At 41.0% G+C, this 13,122-nt stretch overlaps 1 pseudogene; it reads right to left on the bottom strand.

Moving 5' to 3' along the window:
• Positions 1-2,168: 2,168 nt before the first annotated feature.
• Positions 2,169-2,840, bottom strand: LOC143996475 (cofilin-1 pseudogene; annotated as a pseudogene).
• Positions 2,841-13,122: the final 10,282 nt, after the last annotated feature.

Genomic DNA, 13,122 nt, shown 5'->3' on the forward strand with positions numbered 1-13,122 from the left:
CTATATCCATTCAAATCTAAGGTGTGCAAAAACAAACTGCATCGCACCAAATACACACAGCACCCAATTGGAAATCGCATCATGTTTGGAAAGCATAGGTGTGAATGACCTCCATAGAAAGCCACGTTATCTCACTTGACATGCAAATCAATGAGTTATGGAATGCATCAGAATCAAATCAGTGTAAACCAGGGCTTAACAGACAGATCGCACTAATATGCGGCACTGATGACACGTGACACTGATGTGGCACTGATGACAGATGGCACTATGTGGCACTGATGACATGTGGCACTGGTGTGGCCCTGATGACAGATGGCACTTATATGTGGCACTGATGACAGATGGCACTGACAGGTGCACTGGGGACAGATGGCACTGATGACAGGTGGCACTGGGGACAGGTGGCACTGGGGACAGCTGGCACTGGGGTCAGACGGCAGTGACATTGTGGGCACTTTTTACTCACTGCCGCTGCAGCGTTCATCTCTCCCTCCTCACACGCTGTCTGTGTGAGGAGGGAGAGCCGGAGATGAGAGATAATCCCATATGCTTACATATGAGATCATCTCTCATTCGACATGGCGATCGCTCTGTAAACGGCCACTGTGATTGGCCATTTACAGCGATCTGTGACTGGCTGTGTCCAAGGGACACGGCCAGCACAGAATTTCCCCAATGTGCGCTCGTGGGAGCGCGCATCACGGAAGTAAACAGCAGGACATCTAGTGGTTAAAACACCTAGACATTTTCAAAAAACATTATCAAAAAATATGGGTATTTGGTCACACTGTATTGGTACATGGTGCTTAAGCCCACTTACTGCGACAAAGTACCCCATGATTAGTGGGTCCTACTATTAGATTAGTTTTTGATTACTATTTGATTAGTGGGTAATGTAACCCTTCCTTGCCAGTGACATTCACACAGTAATTAGTGCATTTTTATAGCACTGATTGCTGTATTTGTCAATGGTCCCAAAAATGTGTCATAAGTGTTCGATCTGTCAGCCATAATGTTGCAGTTACGATAAAAATCACAGATCACTGCCATTACTAGTAAAAAGAATAATAATAAAATGTCATAAATCTATCCTACATTTTGTAGATGCTATAACGTTTGCAAAAACCAAACAATATACGCTTATTGCGATTTTTATTACCAAAAGAATGTAGAAAATTACATATTGGCCTAAACTGAGGAAAACATTTTATAAAAAAAAAAAAAATGGGATATTTATTATAGCAAAAAGTGACACTTTTTTTGTTTATAGCACAAAAAATTAAAACCACAGAGATGATCAAATACCACCAAATGAAAGCTCTATTTGTGAGGAAAGAAAGAACTTCAATTTTATTTGGGTACAGCGTTGCACGACCACACACTTGTCAGTTAAATCGATGCAGTGCCGTATCACAAAAAATAGCCTGGTCATTGAGCAGCCAAATCTTCCGGAGCTGAAGTGGTTAAGGCTTGCATACACGGATTATTTGGGACGATATTGTTTTTTTTTTTTTTACTTTTGTTATTTTATTAATGCTTATCTGCCAATATGACTTCCATATTAGTAACGCAAAACAAAAGGAAGTTGAGACTGCAATGAACATGTAATTTTGATGGGAAGAACTGTAGAGGTGAAGAGAAAGGCTTCAGCCACCTAAATGTCTACAACCCATCCATAAGACCCTAAAAACAGATGAGGGTCACAGCATTGAGGGAATTGGCAAAATACACTAAATGTGGCCATCCATTTTTAAAATGAAATATGGAATGCTGGGTCGGGGCAAACAGGTGTGCTATGTTTACAAGTTAAAAAAAAAAAAGTTGTAGGCTTAAGTTACATTATTCAGCAAAAAATACTAATTTACCTTGCAGATGCCAGATAAAATAAGGAATGCTGAAAGTGGACTATTGAGGTGCACTCAATTTACACAACAGTACAATGAAGCCATCTCTACATAAAAGGTAAAAATATGATCAGCCACAAAGTGCTAGGGGCAGCAGTTTGATCCAAACATTTTTGGTCATCTAGGTCAAAGCCGAATTGTCGTCTTGTAGATACAGGAATGTGGGAGTGTTTAATAAATGCCAGGCTGCATTTGGCAAAATAACTCGACAAGCACAGAAAAAGAACAGAATGTGGCTAGAAAGAAAGCTACCTCTGTAAATAAAAATTAAATAACTTAAAAAAAAAAAAAAAACTATACTGGATTCATGTATGCAGGTAAATGGCTTCTAGAAGGCTGCCTGTAGAATGAACATTTCTCTTCTTCAAGAAGGCTTTCAAGGACTGGGAACAGGAGACTGTCAGGGATTATGGTTACATGGAAGCCCCTTTATGAAGTGGCACAGACATTGGGAAGGGAGGCAATGAGGTCTTCACAAGGGCAATCCTTCGACAGAGATTACAGAGGTGTTGCTACCTCCAAGTCTATCAGCAAGGCAACTACGATCCTTTATTTCAGCAAGGCAGTTTACCTGATATTCATGTTTGATGCCTGTAAATTTCTTCTTGATTGCATCTTTAGAACTGGCATATATCATTTTGCTTTTCAATGGAGCACAATCAGGTGCCCAGAATATAAAGATTAGCTCCTCTTTCTTGCTCTCCTTTGTCTCATAGCAGCAGTCATAGAGGGCATATCGGCAGTCATTTGGTGGTAGCATTTCCACAAAGCACTTGTAAGGGTCAGCAGTCTCGGAAACATCTCCAACCAAGATCTCCTTGCCTTCTTCCGGGATAATCATTTTCTTGTCAGTACTTAAGCAAAATAGGACTGCCTTAATACGCTTACTTTTATCTTCTAAAGATTTGTGCAGCTTCATAGCATTGAATATTATAAGGACTTTAACACACACCTGAGGCCATCTTTCACTCGGGGTAGAGGTGGCTGAATGAAGTGAAGATGGAATAGGAGATGTGAAGAAAAGACAGCTGGTGTCACTGACTCTCCGCTGAGAAAGGCCGTGCAGCTGCTTGACAGACGCACACCAAAATGAACTGGGATGATATTGCTTGATTGCAAGGGTCTTGATGAGTATGAGGTTTTTTGTTTTTTTATGATGAAATTGCGTGGTTGCAAGGGTCTCAAGGAGTGAGAGGTTGCTGAGACGATTTTAGATGGCTGCAAGGGTCTGAACGGGTGTTGGGTTGCTGAGACGAGATTGAGCGGCCGCAAAGGTCTAGACGAGGGTGAGGATGCTGAGATGAAAGAGAAAATAGGATTTTTATACTCAACGTTAAATCCTTTTCTCTGAAGTTCATTGACGGACACAGCTCCAGTAATCTTGACCGTAGGGTTATTACACCACCTTCAGGAGAGGACTAGGCAGAACATGTAATACATGTGAAAAACAAAAGAATTTTACAGTTCCACCCGGGGGGGGGGGGTCCCTCTGGTAATAACCCCTCAGCCTGCTTCCTGCAGCTCAGTATGTCAACAAGCAGTATAATGTAAAACAATAGGAGGGGAGAGTGCTGTGTGCGTCAATGAACTTCAGAGAAAAGGATTTTACGTTGAGTACAACAATCCTATTTTCTCTTTTTGTTCACTGATGGACACAGCTCCAGTAATATTGACCGTAGGGACGTCCCTAAGCAGTGTCATAACGAGGGGTGGGAACAGCAACATAAATTCACCCACAACCAGCGGTGCTCCCTAACAGGGGAGTCACCATTTGAACTAACTGCATCAGAACTTGCGGTCAACAAATGCAGCAAAGTGCATTAATATACAAAAAGGTAAGAAAGAGTGTAAAATTGCAACATTACACAGCCGCCTGCAAAACTTTGCAGCCAAAGCAGACATCAGACGATGCGCTTACATCCACTTTGTAGAACTATGTAAAGTGTGAATGGACGACCAAGTTGCCGCCTCAAACACCTGAGCGACTGACGCTTGATGTCGGAAAGCCCAAGAGGTCCCAATTGCCCTGGTGGAATGGGCCATGACAGGAAAGGGGGGCACCTGCCCCTTCTGTCTGATCCACCTGGAAATGGTGGTGACGAGACCGCTATCCCTTTTTTCAGACCTACCGAAACAAATAGAGAGTCAGACTTCCGGAAGGGAGCCGTGGCAGACAGATATACCCTTAGAGCCCGGACCACGACCAGGGAATGGAGGGCCACCTCCTTAGGATGTGTAGGTTTAGGACATATCTAAGACCTGCAAATAGCTCTCGTTTTAGCTCCAATGTCTTTTTTACCTGGCGCTATAGTAAATACCGAAATGAGCGCTAATTAGAGAGCATTTTTTGGAAGTGAAAATCTGCTCTATTATAGTCCAATGCAAGTTTTAACCATTGATTCTAACGGAACAATTGTAACTTTCACAATGAAAAAACTTTTAATGTTGAGATGAAATATATCTTTCTCTGAAATGAAATTTCCTTTGCAACATTGTTGCTACTATATAAAATATTTAGTTTTTTTTTTTTTTTTTTTTTTTTAATTTTTGTTTTTAATGCTAGAATGTGGAATGTTTTGATGTTTTAGTAAAATATATTTTTCTCTGTCACTTTCACTTGTTACTCTCCATCTCACAACAATCTTTACCCAAACTGACTCAGGTGTCTTCACAAAGCACAAACAATACCTTGCTAATACAAATTTAAAATGAATCACAATTTTCTGTGCTTTTTATTATTTCCAAATATTCATAATTTGAGCCCAAAAAATGTGATATGTGTACCAACATCAGACTTTGAAATGTAATTCCCAAAAATGTGAGGGTAACATCACTATTCTACACCCACCCATCAAGAACCACCAAATATCACAGAATAAATCAAGAAGAATAACTCTTGAGTAATGTAATTCCTTCACCTGTCCAAAGAAATGCAGTATTTATGTATATTTATGTGTAGGAAGTTACCACATGTGGCAGCTCTGTGGCTTAGTGAGTTAGAACTTCTGCTTAGCATCCCTGAGTGCCTGGGCTCAAATCCCCAACATGCTGCTTCATGTAGAGCAGTTGTCTCATCTCCCAGGTCCTGAAACTATGTCTAAATGTAGTATTTATGTGTAGGCGGGTTCCACCACCATTGTAAATCTTGCCAGATACACTATTTAGCCAAAGGTTTTGGGACACCTGCCTTTACACACACATGAACTTTAATGGCAGCCCAGTCTTAGTCCGTAGGGTTAAAATTTGATTTGGCCCACCCTTTGCAGCTATAACAGCTTCTGGGAAGGCTGTCCACAAGGTTTAGTGTGTCTATGGGAATGTTTGATCATTCTTCCAGAAGTGCATTTGTGAGCACAATTTCCCCTAATCAATTGGGTAATGATATTTGTGGATTAGAAAGTGAGAATAATAAATCATCGGCATATGCTGAAAGTTTATATTCCTGATCCGCTATAGAAATACCTTTAATATCGGGGTTCCGTCTAATTCTATTTAACAAAGGTTCTAGTGACAATGCAAATAAAAGAGGTGACAGGGGACATCCCTGACGCATCCCATTAGATATTGGGAAGATTTCAGAGTTTATCCCATTAACCTTCACCAATGCTTGTGGCTTTGAGTATATTCCTGCTATCCAGTCCAACATTCGATCCCCAAGGCCCATTTGTTTTAAAACTCCTAACATAAAGGGCCAATTGACCCTATCAAAGGCCTTTTCTGCATCTGTATTGACAAAGATACTCGGCAACTTCCTATGGTTTACATATTGAATTAAATTCAGGACCTTAATTGTACTATCTCTAGCTTCACGTGTGGGGACAAACCCCACTTGGTCCAAATGAACCAACTGCTTCATAAACGGTTCTAGGCGAGATGCAAGTATCTTTGTAAATATTTTATAATCCGTGTTTAGTAATGATATTGGACGATAGCTACTACATATTGATAGATCCTTTCCTTCTTTTGGAATAAGTACAATATGTGCCCTTAACGCTTCTGCAGGTGGAGGCACGGTTTTTCCTTGTATATTAAATGTTTTAACCATATAGGGGACAAGTTGCAAGTGAAAACTTTTAAAATATTGCAGAGTAAATCCATCTGGGCCAGGAGCCCTTCCTTGCCTCAACATCTTTATTGCCGAGATTACTTCTTCTGTTGTTATTGGTAACTCAAGTTTTCTTTGCGCTGAAGATGAAAATCTCGCTAAATGTGAAGATTTGAGATATTCCTCTAATGATGAAGAGGAGTGGGAGGGAACTGGAAGATTATACAATGAAGTATAATATTGTCTGAATTCCTCTGCAATATCTTTCGGTAATAAGGATTTAAGATTTCCTTTTGTTCTAATATAGGGTATATATGAGCGGAGTCGTTGCTTTTTTAATTTCCTTGCTAACACTTTACCACATTTATCTCCTGATTCATATATTACTCTCCTTTCTTGTTGTAAAATAGCCCTTGCCTTATACCGGAGGAGATCAGATAACTGTCTTCTTAAATGTGCTAGTTCTATCCCCATATCCTTCTCCATTGACCTCTTATGTTGTATCTCTATCTCCCTTATCTTCTCCAATAATCTACCTGTTTCCTCTTCTCTTGCTCTCTTTATATGGGATCCATGTTTTATTAGAATTCCTCTAATTACTACTTTATGGGCTTCCCACACGATCCCCATTTTGGTCTCTCCATTATCATTAATTTTAAAATACGAATCGATTTCTTTAACCATCTCTTCTCGGATTTCAGGACGTTGTAAAAGACTTTCATTCAATTTCCAGTTCCAGTCTGTTTTATATGTAGCTTCCTTCAAGAGAATATTAATCGTGACTGGCGCATGGTTAGACCATGTTATGTTTCCTATACGTATGTCCTGTACTAACGATAATGTTTGCTGAGATTGCAAAAAGAAATCGATGCGTGAATACCGTTGATGGGGATTTGAGAAGAATGTATAATCCCTTTCATCTGCATGGAAAGCCCTCCATACATCAACCAATTGAAGTTCGTTTACTTTACGGAGGATATTTTTCCTAATTATTTCAGAAACGGACGATGTACCATTTGAAGTATCTAATTTGGGATCTAGAGGGACATTAAAGTCCCCCCCAATAATGAGAATCCCATCCTTAAATTCCATAAATTTTGATAAAGCTTTATTCAAGAATCCATCTTGATGTGTGTTTGAGGCGTAAACTGTAGCAAGAGTTACTTTAACCTTTCCTATAAGCCCCTTAAGGAATAAATATCTCTCCCCTGGTTCTTGACACTTGTCCAACAGGGACCACGATATTCGATTAGATATTAAAATAGCCACTCCCTTGGTTTTAGCCTCTTGATTTATGGCATGATACACATTTGAAAAATTTCTATTTTGAAGGTAGGGAAATTTTCCCTCCTTCAAATGTGTTTCTTGTACCATGCCAATATCAATTTTGGAACGTTTTAAATCATTTAGTAACATTTTACGTTTTTCAGGAACATTAAGTCCTCTGGTATTAAGTGATGTTATACGTAATCCCTCCATCTTGTCTGGGCTAAGGAAAAAAAAAAAGGAGAAAAAGGACCCCCTATGGGGAATAATTTCCCACACACCTACCTATGGGTTCTCAGTTTCCCGTAGGTGTAAGGTATGGGCGGGTGGCTAGCAAATACGGAGCGCATACAACGCTACTTCCCCTCCAGAAAATCCCTTTATATTCACATCAACTCCAGCAACTACAGTAATTTAATCCTAATTTTTACTCATCAGTTCCCTCTCCTTCTGTTCAAAATTATACAATACACAATATATATAATTCTCCCGTATCCTTGACATGTATTCCGGTTCAAGTCCATCTATAGTCCCCCGAAAAAAAAAAAATACAAAAATGTCTTCCCTTTTTCTCCCTTTTTCCTCTTTCTAGACCACGAATCATACCCTACTATATAGGGACTAAGACCCCCTTTCCTCTCCTCAACAAAAAAAAATAATAATAATAATAATTTATATTAAATTATCTATTATCTATTGAATTATCTCTATCGTTATCCCCTTAAGCCAAAATAATTGTATATTTTTAGTGTATCCTTTATAGTGTATATTATAATTACAATCTTTATTTCACCCCCCTTCCACCTACCCACCCACCTAAATCCCCACCCCAACCCTCATACCCCTACCATTTTACCCCCCCAGTCCAATAACAGACCAGGCTCGTATGAACCCAAAAACAGTGATAATAATAACAACTTTTATATCAACCCTCCATCCACCCGCTTACCCTCCTAAATCCCCACCCCCCCTACCTCACTACCTCCCAATCCTATAACAAACCAACTCCATGTGAACCCTAGATCCATAATATCAAATCTCCATATTTTATTATGTGATAAAAAAACACCAAAATGTATTTTATTAACTAATGTTTGTGCAAGAAAAAAATAAATAAAAAAATAATAATAATAATTTGGAAGGGGGAGGATAACATATCATATGCATATTATTTTATATCATCTTATATATATATATATATTATGCCAAGTAATGAGATTAAATTAAATTATCCAGGGTCCATACTGAACCTTGGCCCTTAACATTAGAAGGGGAACCACCCAGTATATATACGTGACCCTAATTCTCTTGTAACCCGTTGACCTAAGGTAAAGAGCCTGCATCAACTATTTGCTGTGCGGTTGCTTCTTTACTACCCATCAAAACTTTTTCACCACCAGTTTTTAAAGCCCCCTCTTTTGATCGTCTTTTCTTTATAGGTTGAAGCCAATCTTGCACCTCACACCAATCGGATTCCAGGAAAGAGAATAAAGCAGGTAAATCCTGTGGAGATGAAATCACAAAAGATGTTGATCCCTTTTAACCGTCAGGGAAATTGGATATCCCCATCGATAGGTACCCCCCGAAGATTTTATTTTCTCCAGAATTGGCCGCAATTGAGCCCTCCACTGTAAAGTAGCTTTTGATAAGTCCGGTAAAATACTGATCTTGGCACCCTCATAAACTATCGGGCCTACATCCTATGCTTTCCGACTGATCATCACCCTATGAGCATATCTGCGTAAACACCCAATTACATCTCTCGGTCTGGACAAGTCTGTTGCGCGTGGGCCTGGAGCTCTGTGAAGTCTGTCAAATTTGATTTCTCCTGGGGCCATTTTAACCCCCAGGTTATGACATATAGAAACAACAGTCCTGTGTAGGTGCTCATCCTCAATACTTTCTGGGATGCCTCTAAATCTATGATTATTTCTCCTGCTTCGATCTTCTGCTGCTTCAAATTTTAATTGTACACTGGATGTCTGCACTATCTGCTCTCTTTCTAGTTTAGACCCTCTCCTCTATACTGTTAAAGGCTGATGTTTCCACATTTACCCTTGCTGTTAAAGCTTGTACCTCTAACCGTATTGATTGCATCTCCCTTCTGTGTCCCTCCCCCAATCTGGACACCAGGGCCTCAATTTCTTGGCGCGTTGGGAGAGCCTGCATAATTGTTCTCAGGGCCTCTATTTCTTGATGAGTTGGGAGAGCTTGCATTACTGATCTTAAATCCATATCCCCTATGGGTTCCTCCAATATTTCCCGGCATCCCACCTCTAACCCAGGTACAGGCCCTGCCTGCGCCTGATTTATATCCGTCGCAGCGTTCGGAGATAGTGGGAGACTCATCCGGGATGCTGCCATTGGGATCTCGATACCAGCTGTCTCCCTAGTCTCTAAAGTGGATGCCCGGGCTGTAGCTGCTCATGTGTGTGGAAAGAAGCCTTTAATCTCCTGTTGGACTGACTCCTTTTGCACAGTTTTTTCCTCTCTCCTTTTCCTAATGCTGTTCATCCCAATAAGGAAGCAACTTCCAGCTTTTAGAAATCAATAATAAGGGGAGTGAGAGAAGAAAAAAAAAAAAACACTCTCCCTCTCCAGCTGTTTCTTTAACGGAGGATCACCGTGAATTTCACTCAAAATTCCTCTCAGAATACAGTTCTTAATTCAATATATAAAATAGTGTGAATTGAACACTTCTCCAACAGTTTACCATAGGCTCACCTCACCATATACTTTCATGTAAAAAAATTTTTTTTTTAAAGAAAAAAAAAAAAACCTATAAGTTCTGTCCATCCACTTAACTTCTCAAAATTCTCAAAGTCTTTCCAGAGCTTTGGTCTTTACCGTGGACGGGATGAGTGGGGAGAGATGGGAGGGATGAATGGATGGATGGATGGATCTAGGCAGAGAGGTGACACACTAATTGCATAGTAGCTGCACAACCAGTCCTGTTGCTCCCAGGGTTAGCCTCATATATTAATTAACACTTACGTCCACCTCTGCCTCCACTCTCTCTCACAGCTGTTCCTCTGTCTCCTTCGTCTCCTCTGCTCCCCTGCCTCGCCGCCAATACCAACTTCTGCTTCGGATTGATCAAATCCCAGCAGGGGGGCAACACAACATGACACAGCGCAGCAAAATACCAGCTCAGCAGGACCGTCCAGCAGGGACACAATGGACCATCCAGCGGGAGCTCAGCGGGCATACAGAGGGAGCACAGCGAGCACACAGCGGGAGCACAGCGGGCACACAGCGGGAAACACAGCGGGAAACACAGCGGACACACAGCGGGGACACAGCGGGGACACAGCGGGGGCAAGAGTTCACAGACTGGCTACCTTCGGCTTCTCAAGCGGGACCATTCAGCGGGAACACAGTGGACATACAGCGGGAACACTGCAGGACCATCCAGCGGGAGCTCAGCGGGCATACAGCGGCATACAGCGGGAGCACAGCGGGAACACAGCGGGACCATTCAGCGGGAAACTGCGGGATCACAGCAAGAGCATAGCGGGAGCAAGGGTTCACAAACCGGCTGCCATCGGCTTATCAAGCGGGACGCTGGAGGGGAAGAGTCAGCGTTCACTTCACGCTGCCATTCGCTTAGCCACACCCCCCAGAAAAGGTGCCTGCCTAGTCTATTGGATCGAGCTCTGCTTATTTTTCATCCAATCATGTACAAGCTAAAATGCTGTTTTTTATTTTCCTTGCATGTCCCCCTCGGATCTACAGCGACTGCATTTCCAAGGGCACTTTGCACTTGTAGTTTGCACTTGTAGTACAAAGTGTATTTGCCTTTCGTAAATAACCTCCAATGTTTGTTAGCACTAATCATGCCCAGGGACTTGAACATTTAAAATTGTAGGGTTTACACTGCACAGGTACATATGCTTAGAAAACTGTTGCTTTGTGGATGCAAATACACTTTGATCTTTGGCCTGTAGTTGGAGATTTGATGCACATAACCAAGGGCTAACACAGGTGCAAATAGTATTATGTGTTCCTGCCCATCAGGTGCAATCACTTTAGACATACACGAAGAGACAGATTGAAAGATACTTGTGGGCGTGTGTCAGTGTGCTAACAATACAACCTCTCTTATATAAGGGGCTGCAGTAGGGGGGTTTGTTTGGCCCGAGAAGGTCAGGGTTTTTTTTTTTTTTTACTGTGATGGATGGTGTGGGAAACATATTGCGCAGATTGACAAATGCCCAACTAGGGTTGTTTGCTGAAATTCTTGTGCAGTTTTTCCATCAAAAGTGGCTTTTTGTGGCCATGCTGTCAATGTGTGTGTATTGTTCCTGTCTGACCATGCAAACATGGTTTGGGAGCATTTGCTGACCTTCTACTCTTTTGATCTCATTGCTTAATCATGTACACAGAAATGCATCTTCCAGCAGAACATGGTCACCAATGTATGTATGGCTTGTGGGGTGGTGGGTGTTATGTTTTTAATAAGTGGCTTTTTTAATATTCTGTTGGAATTCTTTTTAAGAATGACTAAGTATATTTCTATAATCTTGCAGCTAAAAATGTGATGTTTTGCCCTTTATACACTGAAAGTAAAGCTGTGTCCACTCTAAGGTTTTGACACATTTTAGATTGTAAGCTCCTATGAACAGGGCCCTTAAAATCAAATTGCTAAATGTTTTGCTAAATGTAGCACCATATATCCTGTAGAATTATTATTATTTTTTTTGAAGCTAGTAAATGTACATAATTTTTTTTCTGCTGGCAAAATAAAAGTACATCATTGTGTGTGTGTGTGTGTGTGTGTGTGTGTGTGTGTGTGTGTTTTTTTTTTTTTTTTCTTTTAGTTTTGGGGGTGGTGGTTTTGGGGAAGTGCAATATCTTATCATTTCTATATGTATTAGTGCACCAAAAAAAATAGTCTTTGCCCTGGTTCACATTGATGCTACTTTGCAATCGGGCTACACTTGAAGTAGCCCAATTTCAAAGTAGCAATGTCAGCGTGATTTCAGGTGGTACTTGATAGACCTATGTGTGGCTTCATACGGATTTCTATTGAAGTCACACCTGAAAGCAGCAAAAGTTGCACAGGAACTACTTTAGCAAATTGGTGCAGCACCGCAAAATCGTGTCACATTGATTGGAACAGTGCCATTGCCACTAATAGACTGTGAATTGTCATGCAATTTGAGGTCTCAAATCGCTTGACAAATTGCTCCAATGTAAACCTAGGCTTCAGCACACCTGAAGTGATATAGTTTGAATCTTTATATATAACAGCTGTGGAGAATTGCAGGTAATGAATTCAGCTGGTGAATAGGCAGTGTTTGAATGTGTCAGCTCTGGTTCACGTTGGTGCGATTTGACATGTCAAATTAGTGGCAACTGCACTGTTGTAATTGGTGTGCAATTTGTATTTATATCAGTGCAGAAACCTGCACAGATGTCTGATATTCCCCTCCACAGTCGGGACTGACATGTGGGAATGAAATTGTGAGTTCAGCTGAACTCTTCCCCCCCGCTGTCAGTGTGAACCAGAGCTCAATCTGGGCCTTTTGTCTTTGTAATTCACCTGCTGTTATCGCAGGGACACCATTTCTTATCAAACTCCCTTAAGTTTACCTTCAAATATCATATGTAGAAATACAGATTTGCATATCTGCAAATAAATGGAAAAAAAATGCTAATCGTGGTTGTGATCAAATATTCGAACCTACAATCAAAAGAGCGTGGTTTCTCCTTCTGGCCTGGAAATGAGTCATTGTATGCACCTGGAAGTTCCTGTGCTGGTCAGGATCTCCATCTAGATAGAGATAGTGAGGTCTCTCTTTAGCAAAGAGGAGGTGCTGCTTGTTTTCTGGGTAAGTGTAGGAGATGTACTTACTCGATGTGGGGGTGGATGTGGTAGTTAGATTTGGTGTGGGTGGGGTT

The sequence above is a fragment of the Lithobates pipiens genome, unplaced genomic scaffold (genome assembly GCF_037356315.1).
Source record: "Lithobates pipiens isolate NorthernLeopardFrog02 unplaced genomic scaffold, aLitPip1_a1.2 Scaffold_19, whole genome shotgun sequence".
NCBI lineage: Eukaryota > Metazoa > Chordata > Amphibia > Anura > Ranidae > Lithobates > Lithobates pipiens.